At 30.1% G+C, this 14,600-nt stretch overlaps 1 long non-coding RNA gene across 1 annotated transcript in view; it reads right to left on the reverse strand.

Moving 5' to 3' along the window:
- The window catches only part of LOC142327012 (uncharacterized), a 273,168-nt gene that overhangs the window by 231,778 nt on the left and 26,790 nt on the right, over positions 1-14,600 (reverse strand). The gene's annotated exons all lie outside the window — the stretch shown is intronic.

Here is a 14,600-nt window from a genome sequence, read left to right on the forward strand (position 1 = left end):
CTTATAAGCCCAGGTACACACAGATACCGGAGGAATACACAGGGGTCGGACATCGCACAGAGGGACATAGGAACATAGCAGTAGTATGCTATACCAGGGACATAGGGACGATAGTATCTCATCATACCATCCGTTGACACTAATCATCCTATAAATCACTCTCTATACTTCCTCTCTCTCACTCACTCACAACTCGCTCTCTCTCTCTCCTCAACCCTCTTTGTCTATTACACTCTCTCTTGGCGGGTACTGCTTGCGACCATCCGACCTAGATAAAGATCGACCGGTCCTGACTACGTTCGTCTCGCTGTCTGTACGCCGTCGGTCATGTAATGATGCTTGTACCTATCTCTTGTCGCGTTTGTAATATGCTGGCAGATTATATATATATATATATATATATATATATATATATATATACAGTATTTTATATCAATTTACAACCAGATAATCCTAATTACATCCTATATTTAATACATAAAGATAAATAACACATGTACATCAACTAATCATACTACTATAATAATAATAATAATATATAACTAAAACATTTTAAGTTATTACGCGATTATTAATGAAATAATGAGATACATGTTAATTTTTAATAAGCTTAATGTTATTTCGTTTAAAAAAAAAAGTAATATATTAATTATTTATAATATACAACAAAATAATGTAAGTATTTATAATAATTAAACCAATGAAAAATTGTTAAACGTATTTTTTAACCAGGCAGTTGGTTTAATCAACAGCGATAGGATTTTGATCAACAGGTTCAAAGTTCACTTCTTATTATAAAGTTCAAGCACATTTTCATTTGAAGTTAAATGTACGAAGAGTTTTTGCGTGAAACTTTCGGTGTTAGAGGAAGGTGCAGAAATCGCGCTTTCCCGAATCGGTTAATTTGATAGCTGAGGGTTGAAAGTTGTGGAAAGTAGTCGTGGGTTGGAAGAGGCCATACGAAGGCGGTAGTAGGTTGTGTAAATTGTGTAGGTCGTGTAGTAGGTGATGGAAATGTCTCTCGAGACATTTCCATCACAATTGATGGAAATCCTGACAGAGGCCAAACTGACGGCTGTGTTGTGTTATCAAGTTTTAAGGGTCTAAAAGACGACCTCCGGGGTAAAGCCCATCAGGGCTAGGAACGGAAGCGGGTGATGTGGCGAACGAGATCGTCACAAGGCGGGTGTCTTCCCCTACAGGGGACAGGATGTAATTTTAATGTTGTTATAAAACCGGTAGTATATTTGAGTTTCACCAAAAACAAACAAATGACTGACACCATTTACAAAATGTATTTAGTTGAATGGATTAATTTAAGCTTCTTTTTGTATAACACAATCTTTAATCGTCATACTTTTGAACCGGGTAATATGCGAAAGGTTCTTCCACTTTATCAGAACGACTGATACGAAATAGTTTTAAGTTATTTAACTGTAAGTTAGTACTCACCGATATTTTAAAGAACGGCAAAGAATTACGCTAAACTAAACGAGTGTTGAAATAAAATAATAATGAACTACTAATTAATTCGAATTTTGATTGCTATAATTTCTATACCAATCGTAAGTCAGTCTTGGCTAGTAGCATGCTATTCTGTATTTCTTTCCGTTCTGCACTAACCTTTTAACCTCAACATACTCGTACATCCTCATTATCCTACATCCTTAATTATTTGCATCATAAATTCCTATCGTCTCTTTCTCTGCACGTTTTACCTTCTACACTTCTTTCTATTACCAAATTAACTAAACTTGAATGTCTTATAATGATCTACCAACCAAGTTCATCTTTTAAAAAAATTGGACAGTAATTTTTTCTACATTCCTACTCACCTTAAATTTTGAATTTTATCCACCGGTATAATTCAAACACAAATCAACAACAAGCTCCTTAACATCGCATTTCAAAAGCTTCATTCCTATTTCTTTCATTTACGTTCCTTTCTATTTTTCTTTTCATCCACGTTTCACTACCGCAAATACTCATACATATTCTAAAATATATTTCTAATTTTTAGATTCTACATTTCATATTACGAAACTTTTTTCCCACAAAAGCTTGCTCATGATAATCTGCTTTTGATGTATGCATTACTTCATTCACCCGCTTTCCATTTTATCGCCTAATTAGCAAAATTCTTTTATACCTTAAAATAAATCATGTATACCTACATATTTATAAATATACCAACAAATAAAAACAGGGTCTTCAAGACAAAATATAGAAAACGTACTGTCACAGAAAAGAGTCCTCTTTTTATTATTTATTAATGATCTGCTTAGTTTTTTTACCATCTTTGCAGATTACGAGGTATCAATACCCGAAGGTATTTAAAAGAATTAGAAAATTCTACTTTAGCAGTTTTAAGAATTATTAACCGAATTGATAGTAATTAATTAACTTTAAATACGGATAAAGTTTTGCATAAAGCGTCTCAGGTGGATGTAAAATTCCTAATCGCACGGTTAGAATTCCCATTAATCATAGCGATAGTATTTCTGATGCCTGTAGGGCGAAATTTCGGTATTTTTTTAGATGAAAAATTCACGCAGGATGATCAAAATGAATTTCAATTGCTTCAAAATTAGACCGAAATATTTTGCTTTGAACAGTTTTAATCAGCTTGCTAACGTTATTAAATATTATTTATGAATACGCAATCGTTCCTAAAAAGAGCAGTCGCTTATTCTTAAGATAATAAATATACATAAATAATTATTAATAGATGGAAGTATCCAGCTAAACAGAAATGTTTTCGAGTCACTCAACACAAAAATTCGGCTTACAAGAAAGGACCTTATTATACTTCCGTTGTTAATTTTAATGAATTACTGAACCATTTAAAAGAACTTCCCCGAATTTATTTAAGATAAAATTAAACGGTTTTCTTTAGCAAAAACAATATTACTCTGTAATGAGCTTCTAAATACTAATATATAATCTCTTCACTGCTTTACCTAATACTATAGAAAACGTTTTAAATAATAAAAATAACGAAAAAGTTCATAATTCGTAACATTTTCATAATAATACAAATTTAAGCGAAAGAATACAATAAAAAAAATGCAAAGAAGAAACTATAAAAATCCATCATATAGAAAAATAATATCAAATGAAATAATCACAAAACTTTAAAAGTTGATAACAGTTGTTTCTGATGCACGACTTACACACACCACTTAATTTTAAAAATCTATTATTTTATTTAAATATGATATTTTTTCGTTTATTTAATTCAATGATTCTAACTAAAGCGCGCGCGCATATCATATTTAATTCGCAGGGGTGTGACGGTACTAGCGGCGACGGTCAGCACTAATATAATTTCACAACTTACATAAAACAAATTTCGCTTGTACGATCGGCAGACTGGTGTAACCGCGAGGCTTAATGCACTAGGTACTGAGTCAACCGGGCGATCGAGTTCGAGACCCAGCCAGACCGAGTTACCTTTTTACATTTTAAAAATTAATAGTTTACTTAATTCTATCCCTCACTTGTGATGTCACAACAACACAGCAATAGTTTAAAGCATTTTTTGGGGTGGGGTGCGATTTTGCAAAAACCTTTTTTGCAAATATTGTTATTTTTTTAATTGTTAACAAATGCGATTAAGAAAAATATGACCTTAATTAGGCGAAATCTCGAGATACTGAGGGTTACCTTGCTCTACAGTCTCATTACGTGGGCCTTTTAAGTTAAAAATGTAATAGCAACAATGCCTCATACATAGAAGTAATCTGACCAAATTTGGTCAAAATCGGCCCAATAGTTCTAAAGATATAAGGTGATTTAGAGGTCAACACCGAACAGACACATGTACATACGAATATTAACATTCGGAAAATTTCCATCCGGTTTTTTAATTTTTTGGGTTCCTTAGGTGTCAAAACGCCAAGATCCTGTTAAAAACGGTCCAATATGCCCAAATTGGACCGATTATAATACTTCCCATTCCAGAGCTATAGCGAGCGACATCTGTCTTTTTCTATTTAGCCTCCGGAACCACCGTAAGGTATTACTTCAGAGGATGAGCGAGGATGGTATATATGAATGTAAATGAAGTGTAGCTTAAACAGTCTCAGGTCGACCGTTCCTGAGATATGTGGTTAATTAAAACCCAACCACCAAAGAACAACGGTATCCACGATCTAGTATTCAAATCCGTATTAAAGTAACTGCCTTTACTAGGATTTGAAACTTAGAACTTTCGACTTCGAAATCAGCTGATTTGCGACGACGAGTTTAACCACTAGACCAACCCGGTGGGTTATAGCAATATCTATACGGGGAAGTAAAAACCTCTAACAGAATAAAAGTTTAACAAAAAAAATTTTACCATTTCGTACAAACTGGCTTTCTCTAAGAGTTGGATTTATGCTGGCAGTCTGAAAATAAAAAGAAAAATCAATGGAACAAACCCTACTTTAATCAAATTTTCTAAAATAACTCTTTTTTCGCTAAAACCGGTCCTATTTGAACAGTAAGCGTCACAGCTGAACCAGGGCGGCCAGTCTTGGTTCAACAGTGACACATACAGGATTATTACCTGAATTTTATTGGGCTTGGCATACTGATTTATAATAATATATTCGGCTTAATGAAGAACATAAGAGGAAACTTCTCAATTTTCTTAGTATGCTAGATGGAATTGTCAGTCTGAAGGAGTAACTTGTACGCCTACAATCTCTGCGATTATGATAGTTTTATATACAAATTATCCTTCATAAAAATCACCTAATTTTTTAAAAGTTTACTGATGATTATTTTCATCACTTGCGTGGTAAGTTATCGATATATTTGTAACATTATTTATCTTTTACAATGATATTTATTTAAATTTTAAGAACGTTTCAACCATAAATTTATTTAGATAATTCTCTTACTTGATGAAAAGTAAGTTTTAAACTTAAACGATCTTTTACGGGCAATAAAATTTTAATTACCGACTAAATTTTGTTCTATAAGAGTAAGTTAACTATTGGTCCCCAAAAATTAAATTTGGAAAAAGATTGAATTTTATTCTATTCAATTTCATTTATCAACTTTTCATGAAATATCAATGATTAAAACAAAACTTTAATGTTTACAATTATCCAATTGAAGCAATTTTTCATACCGAATATTATCTGTAAACTGCAAACTTTAATAAAGTTTTGTCTGTAAGTTGCTAAGATAGCATATTATTTTCAAATTATCTTCGCATTTCATATAAAACTGTACAAAAGACTCATTATTCAATTTGTTCGAATTATCACGTAAATTTCGTCTCTCTGCAATCTCTACGCGATTACGCATGAAAAGCAAAACTTCGTTCAACGAAATTTGCAGAATAAACTTATCTTAATCAGAGGAAGCAATTTGTACAATTGAAATGTTAACTATTTTTTTCAACACTTAAAATTGGTATCAATGGAACGCCTCCTTTTGGTGAAAAATAAATCTTTGCATTTATTCATTCCATATATAAAAAAAAATAAAAATTCATATGGTTGTTTTTATTTTTTTATTTACACTAACCGAATTCATTTTTACACAAGCAAAAGTAGTATTAAAAGTAATTTTCCTTAGGAGTTTTCTTTTTCATTTCAAATCCTAAACTAAGCTTAAAAAAAGATTATTATGATTTATTAGCTGAGAATGGTTTCTGAATTGTAATTTATTTTGTAATTATCTTATACGTTTAGTATATTCACGTATTTACTTTAATATTAATTTATTTATTTATATTTTTAATTATTAGTAATGGCTTTAGCCACTTCTATTCTATTTTATAATTAATTGTTTATTTTGTGACACTGCTCTGGTCGTGATATTTTTCGAGTTTCATTTGATCCATGCAGACAAATGCTGAAGTAGTTCTTTTTACTTCCTTGTACGAAGTAAAGGAAGTATTGCGATTGCGAAAAATTTCGGTTTTCAGATTTCAACAGAAATATCATTTTGACCATCACTGAATCCATTTTGACTAGTTTCGGCGTTACGTCTGTATGTATGTATGTATGTATGTATGTATGTATGTATGTATGTATGTATGTATGTGTGTATGTATCTCGCGTAACTGAAAAACGATTAACCGTATGATGTTGAAATTTTGGATTTAGAAGTGTTGTAACATATAGTTGTACATCTCTCCTTTTGATTGCAATTGACTGAACCAGACTGTTCAAAAAACCCAACAATCCAAAACAAATTTGGATTTTGGACTTTTTCATAACTCAGTAATAAGCTCTCATTAAGAGCTTTTCAACGATATATCATAAGTGGTACTTATTTTCATTGGTTCCAGAGTTATAGCCAAATAAAATTTTAAGTAATAAAATATTTGGATCTTGCAAGGGAAGGCACATTGGTTCAAATCAGACTTCATCTCCTTTTTTTTAACTTTTTTTTTAATTTAAATATACTGATTTATTAACAATTATTAATCCAAGATTGAAAAAAATTTGAAAAAAAATTGTAAAAAGATATGAAAAAATAAGTTATTAGTGAAATAAAAAATTGTGTACTTCAAAATTTGGTATATGTAATTCAATAGGAATTATTACGTATGTGTATATGAAATAAATTTATTGAAACATCTGATTATTTAATATTAATTGAAAATTACAGTTTAGAATCGTATTATTTTTGGCTTTTCTAGTTTACTTTCTGTTTAATTATATTTAATTATTCTGGAATTTCTGTTTAATTTTACCTACATTAAAGTTATAGAGTGACTGAAAAATGACCCTCACAAGAACATTAAACACTGAGGCCTATATGCTCGATCTTTAATAAATTGTAAAAAATTCTTATCTTTTCATTACTCCTGATATTGTCGAACAAGGTTCTACGTCGGAGTTGACCATTATTTCGTTTATTTGTTTTTTGTTGCCAATCATTTAATCGCTCTTTGGTCTGATTTAATTCTTCTGATCTTAATTTGTGTACACGTTCTCTAGTTTTCAAATTTTCTCTCTCTTTATATCCATCATTCTCTGTTAATGTTGTTAGTCTTCCCTTGTTCTTAACATTTTCTTCCTCTTCATATACAGCTTCTTGTCGTTTTTTTTTGTTGAGATATATTGCCTTCATGTTATCTTTCTTTTTCCAGTATGATTGTTTCCTTTTCATTTTTGATCAAATAATCCAATAATAAAAATTGGAACAAAAATTGAATTTCGTAAGGTCAAATTAACATTTGTAACCAGTATACAGGAGTTTACTAAACAGAATAGTTTAATTATTATTATCTTTTATTTACACGACACACCAGAAATTAGAAAATTTTGTTAATTAGCAACTTACGAAGATACGAATAATACTGATCTAGTAATACAAGTAATAAAGACACTTATACTCTTCCTAATATTTCATATAAGATTGTTGAATTCATAATTGTATAAATATTTGATTGTAATAAAATCTAATATTTCAGCAATTGTCCACTTTATTAAAGAATTGGAGAATCGTACCTCACTTTCAAATGAAATAAGTTTAAATGAAGTGCAGCAAAACATGTGTATATGTAACTTAGGCGTACAAGGAAATTATTTGGTTCTACATCAGATTTTTTATATCCGTGGAATAGCATATACCCAATATTGACATGACAATGCCACGTATTATTTATTATAAACCGATCAGAATAAAAGATTTATTTACTGAAGTGTAACATTTTACCAGTAAATGGATTTTTTTAGATTTCTTGGAAATTTTGAGACGGTTTCTTACTTCACCTTGCGAAAAAAATTATTTATTTTTTACTCTCTGTAAATCTATTTTTAGAAAAATGTCAGGGAATAAGAATTAAGCAAATATATTAAACAATATTCGTTCGAAATATTTTTTTGGAACTTTTATTTAGGGTTCCCTAACGGGTTATTGACAAGAACGCAGATTGTTTTTTTTAAAGAAAATAAATCCGAGCGTATCAGCTCGTATATGTAAATGAAAAATTTTTAAGCAATTATTAATAACGTATTTATCCATCATGGAATCACTTATATAATATTGGCGGTAATTAACTTCGAAATTAAAAACAATACAATTCAGAAAAGTGTTCCAGAGATAAACTTGTTCATAAACACAAAGTGTTTCATAAACTTGTTCAAGGAGATAAAAAAACGGCAGCATTAATATTCAATTTGTTGAAAAATTTCCATGTTGCATCATTTTTAAACGTATTAACTTGCTAGCATTAAAAGCTGAAAGGTAAAATAATTTCTTTTTAAAGTTAATATTTTCAGGTAATTAAGAGAGATATACAAATTAAACAAGCATAAATTTAACAATAAAAATTCCACACTGAAAAATTATTTTTACGGTAAAGATACTTGAAATAATGCTCATATTAAATAAATATAAATTTTAGTTTTCCAAGAAAATATAAATAAAGGGTAATTATATTTATATTTATTAATTTATAATTTATTTTTTAAGGTATTTTGATTTTAAAAAGGGTGATGGCAGATAGAAAATAAATAATTTTATTACATTGCTCAGTAGTTATATGTAAAAATATACGTTCTGATAAAAATTTAAATATTTTAAAAGCAAATAGGAATAAGTACTGAATCCATTGTATTACGTATATTTTTCAGAAATAAATAACGTCTGCAGAAAATATACAGTTGGCAATGTTCCGTTACTGTAATTATATTATGCGCATAGATAAATTAAAAATACTGTGATAGGATAAAGGTATTTATCGAAAACTTATACACAGTTATTATATTTTTAATTATATGTAATATATTATTTAAATAATTTTAACCGGAGTACAGCAAGTCTCAGGTGTGGCTGAAGTTAATTACAATGGAATTCAGGTTTTTTGATTAAAAAATAATAATAGATTGGATAATTGTATTTTCGTGAAATTAAGGATGTTTCATACATAAAACCACAGTAGATACATGTGAGGGAGTATCTATGATTATATGAATATCTTTAATATGTATGAACATGAAAGTCTCGATCACAATGGGAATTTATACCAAGATGGGTTGATATCGCCGTATGAGTCTATATGCATGAGCTAGTTGTCGAAATATAAATCTGCAATAATGGTGGATTATATTAGAAGGGATTAGATCAAATACTAAAAGAAATAGTAACTACACTAATCACAAATGTTCTTGAAAAACAGGGTTAGTTTTTTTTTTTACAAAAGTTTACTTCAGTACGAATTAAAATAGCAATATATAGTGTCTAATCAAATTTCGCATCGCCTCATCAATGGTGTTTAACTACTTAAACCAGATTCATCAACTTTACATATAGCACAGTTTATATAATATTTATACTTTACACATTATTTATTAATCTTTCCTTCAACTCTAAGTTCTGATCGATAAAGGAACCGAATGGAAAATTGCTTCACAGAACCTACACAGGATACTCATAAAAAATGAAATTTTTCGTCGTTAGCCTTTCACCCGGAGGTTATGGGTTCGAATCCCGGTCAGGCATGGCATTTTTATACGCTAAAAATGTCCATCCTCGTACGGCAAAATGATCAAAGCAGTCGATTCCCATCATCTCAAAAAAAAAGGAAAGAAAAGAAAAGGATAACACATATCAAGAACCGCCTTAATTCTCATAAATAGTAATAAACCATTTGTTATCATGATTTTTTTAATAAAGTAAATAGGAAATTACAGTGGCTATTTCTGAAAACTTGAAAATATATACTTATTTACTACTAATCAAGTTCTTTTTTCTTTTTTTTAATTTAATTTACACACATCATATCCAGACAAATAGCTCTCGAGTTGTTGAACCAATTAAAAATTATATTATTAAATATATAAAATACATTATAATAATTTCAGATAAAATTCGAGTTGTTTTTTTTACGTTAAAAAAAATATATCCAATTAAAAAATAATAAATTCCTATTAAAAAAAAAAACTGACCTCGAAAATCTAAAATTTAGATTTTCGTAAAATGAATATTACAACATCCATCTCCTTCCGCTTGAACAAAACAACTTTTGAATGCTACGTTTTTTTTTTTTAAATACAGTATTTTTTAAACAATTAAGGTGGAAAAACTTAAAAATGAAATTTTCCCATACAGGCGAAATACAGAACTAAAATGTATTATGAAAAACGTAACATCGGTATATTTAATCTACACAGCAATACTTGGCGTTTGCGTAGCAAGTTTTGTGTGTGTGCGTGCGCGCGCGCGCACAATACACGAGTGCGTTTTGCGTTTACAAAAAACCTAATTGCTAACATATCAAGCCTTCTTTTTTATTCCTAAGACTTTTTTTTAAACAGAATACTAAGTCGTCTGTCACAGTGGCCACCCTAAGAGAATTACATATTTTACATATTGTTAAAATGATAAAGGGAGAGGGTTAGCAATAATGACAATAATGATGGATCAACTGGTCAGCTGTCCCAAGGTGCAGATGGGAAAACACAACCGCTTCATCTCCCTCCGGCTTTATATATATATATACATATATATAGCCTACTACTCATGCCAGTATAAATAGAAATAAAATTTTTTAAAAACACGAGCGGTCTCGATCGCGGAATACTTGAAGCGAAAAGAAACTAGACGACCTTATACACTATAATCCTTACTAGTAGATACGGTGCCATAAAATAGGACAGCTCTTTAGAACCTTAACTAAACAAAAAATAAAATAGAAAAGAAATGTAAAGGTAGAATAGTAGAATAAAAGAAAATGTAAGAGAACTTAGATAAAAGTATCAAGATTTCTATTTAGAATAATATATTCCATTATAACGAGCAACAGAAACTGGAAAACAAGAAAAGTTTCTTATTTAAAAAAAAAAAATAAATAAAAATAAAAATATATATAAAGATAAAGGAAGTTAAATAAAAGTATACATTAATTTTTTTCTTGTTTTTATAAAGTTGATTACATTTAAAATAAAAGTTTTTTTTAAATATAATGTGAGTAGTAAAAAATATGAATATACATCATGTAACAATTAAATAATTAAAAAAGTACTATATATAGCATCCCCGTCGCGGCTTCGACCAAGCTATATTTTTACTTGTGTTTACCGTCGCGGTCAATTTTTTTTTTTATTTTATGGTTTTTAACCAAGTAACCGAAGGCAGGTGCAGCCAGGGGCGTCGCACAAACAGTAACAGTGGCAGTGGTTGTATTGGTTGAGCTTCCGCACCCGTACACCGTCGCATCCCTTAAAAAAATCGAAATAAAAAAAAATAGTTTTCATATGTATTTATCTAAAGAGTATTTGTAAGTCCAAATCTACTGAATATCTCTTTAGTACAGGAAATGAGGGAAATTGCAATCATAATTCAAAATTTTTATACCTTTTTTTACCCCTTTCAAGGTTGAACTTCGAAATACAGAAATTGGTTTTTAGATATTCCCATGAATATTACTCACACCAAAAATCACATTGATATCTTCATTTGTTACCGAGAAATTAAAAAATATTAAATTTCGTTGTTACTCCACTTTAACCCTTTAGTCTCAAAAAATCCTTTCTTTGTGTGCACTTAAACTATAAAAAGAATGTGTATACAAATTTTTGTACTGTTAACTCTAGAAATGATTTTTATTATATTTTTTTAATTTAATGAAAGAAAGTTCTTTCTATAATCTAACAGAGTGGTAAGAGAAAGAATTCTGTAAATGTTTTGAATAATATCATAATAAAAAGCTATTTCTAAGGTAACAGTAAACATGATTCTCCTAACTTATCCCAAATTCACAATAAATAAAAAAATAGTGTGCAATTTAAAAAAATTTAATAATTATCTATTTATTACCATTTAGGTAAATCAAAATTTACCTAAGATTCAAATCTGATTAGACCTATTGTGCTTTTATACCCACCAAGGTCAGGTATATTCTTTTATCACCATTCTCACACACACACATACACACACAAATCCCAGCTTAAAAAATAATATAGTCTTAAAGATTCAAAAAATAAAACTTCTGAAAAAGTTATAATTTTTTATTTAATTTATTTTTAGTTTATCATTATAACCTTTTTTTTTTACCTCCGGGAAAGTAATTCATTCCGCAGAGGATGAGATGAATGTTTTGTAGCGTGTGTGAAAAATTCCATGCCTAACCGGGATTAGAACCCTGGACCTCCCGGTGAAAGGCCGAGACGCTACTACCCGGTTATCATTATAACCTTGAACATGCTTACAGTATATACGAGGTCTGTAAATAAAGTAATGAGACTAGTTTATTTTGACAGCGAAAGCAGCAACACTGTAAATTTAATAGTATACATATGGTTATATGGGCAGCTGATTTATATTCGGTATTAATATTTTTAGTCTATTGTTGCCACATGAGATGCAAATAAACTTTTCGTGAAATGAGTTTTTGTTGTGCGTTACAAAAATGAGCGATACTAATTATGAGCACCATTGTGCAACAAAGTCTTGTGTTAAACTCGGTGAGAATGCTACTGAAACTTTTCAAAATTGAAAAGAGTGTATGGAGATGATGCTCTGTCATGAGCCCAGGTGGTTTAAAGCATTTTCAGATGACCAGGAATCAGTTGCAGATGATCCACACTCCAGAATACCGTTAATGTCAAAAAGTGATGACAATGTTCAGCCAATCAGAAACTTGATATGGTACGATCGGCGATTAACTGTCAGAATGATTGCAGAACAATTTAATTTGAACCGTATCACAGTCCATCAAATTTTGACATCGATTGGACATAAAAAAGGTTTGTGCAAAATTGATCCCAAAAACCCTCACTGTTGAACAGAAAAACAACACGGTGGAAATGTTCCACAATCTTCTAGGATGAATTGAAACTGATCCTGATTTTCTAAAAAATGTTATTACTGGTGATGAATCTTGGATATTTGAGTACGATCCAGAAACAAAACACCAGAGCAAGGTGTGGCACACTTCAAACTCACAATGTCCCAAAAATGAGCAAATCAAAACCACACTAATTTGTTTCTTCGATAGTAATGGCATTGTCTATAAGAAATTTTTGCCTAGAGGGGAGAATGTAAATCAATATGTTTACCGAGAAATTCTTGAAAGACTGCGGAAAAGAAATGCCCGCGTGAGACCATCCATCAAAGACAACTGGATAGTGCATCATGACAATGCACCTTGTAACACTGCACTCTCAATTAATGAGTTTTTGGCAAAGAAAAACATTCCTGTAGTTCCTCAACCACCTTATCCACTTGAGTTGAGTACCTGCGACTTTTTCCTATTCCTCACTTTAAAAAAACACTTTAAAGGACACCATTTTGGAACAATAGAAAACATAAAAAAAATCTAACCAACCACATAAAGGATATTCCAGTTTCTGAGTTCCAAAAGTGCTATGAAGAGTGGGAAAACCGTTTGAGCATTGCATGGCTTCCCAAGGAAACTCTTTCGAGGGTGACAGAGGAGTCCATGTATAATTGGATTGTAAATAAAAAGTTTTTCTGAACCAGTCTCATTACTTTATTTACAGACCTCGTATATATATTTTAACAAGAAGGATAAGAGATGAATGAAATCCCACATGCTTATCAGGAATTAAAGCTGAGACAACAAATCTAGAAGCCATCATGTTAATCATTACACTAAGCACAAGCAGCTAACATTTGAAAACATGTTAAAAATTTTGGCATTTAATTTTTAAAAAATAAATATAATCCTTTCCAAATGAGTAGAGGTAGCATAATATGATTCATTGTTTTATGAGATAAAGAACTACATTAATTTGTTGCTTTACCAGCCTGAACCAGCCTTTCTTGCAGCTGTAACATATGCAATGTACCTGAAGTATACTTGGCACCAGTCAGAATCATTTTCTGATACAATGATGTTTTTTATGCTACCAGATCATATTAATGAACAGAGAAAAATATCTCACTTTGGAGCTGAATATTAACAGCATTTTGGTAGGCTTGACTACTGATGAGTCCAAAATATATGCCATGTATGGTGTGTTTGTTGTTCTTGAACATGACTATTGCCTTTCAAGAGCAACTTATTTCTCATAACATCATATTAAAACTTTTATGGATAATGGCCCAAAATAATAAATTTAAAGTATCACGTATAAATAATAATCTAGCTACAGTTTGGTTGGAGCTCTCAAATATTTGCTGTGGTATACAGTTTAGCAGAGTAATCCACCTGTAAAGTGAAGGGTAAATAATAACAGTATGGTTTGTATCTCATAGATATATATACATTCATAATGTAATTAATTTATTATGTATCTACATTATGTATTATGTAAATTCATTATGTTCCTATAAAAATAATTAATCAATCCCGAATTTATGCTAGGATGAAAATGTATTTCATTTTGTAAATAATAATCATATAACTACAATAAAACAAAATCAGTTATAATTAAATTAAATTTAATTAAAATTAATTACAATTTCTTAATTTCTATAGCTCAGACATACATACATATATAAGATATGTAATTAAGTATATCAATTTTATAAGCTATATGAAGTAATAACTAACTAGATATATAATTTAATATAATTGTATGTATGTAACTGTGAATGCCTGATGTGTGTGTGTGTGTATATATATATATATGTGAAAATATATGTATATGTATTAGACAACAATAAAGCACCAGCAACTC

Source organism: Lycorma delicatula, chromosome 6, assembly GCF_047948215.1.
Source record: "Lycorma delicatula isolate Av1 chromosome 6, ASM4794821v1, whole genome shotgun sequence".
Lineage (NCBI taxonomy): Eukaryota > Metazoa > Arthropoda > Insecta > Hemiptera > Fulgoridae > Lycorma > Lycorma delicatula.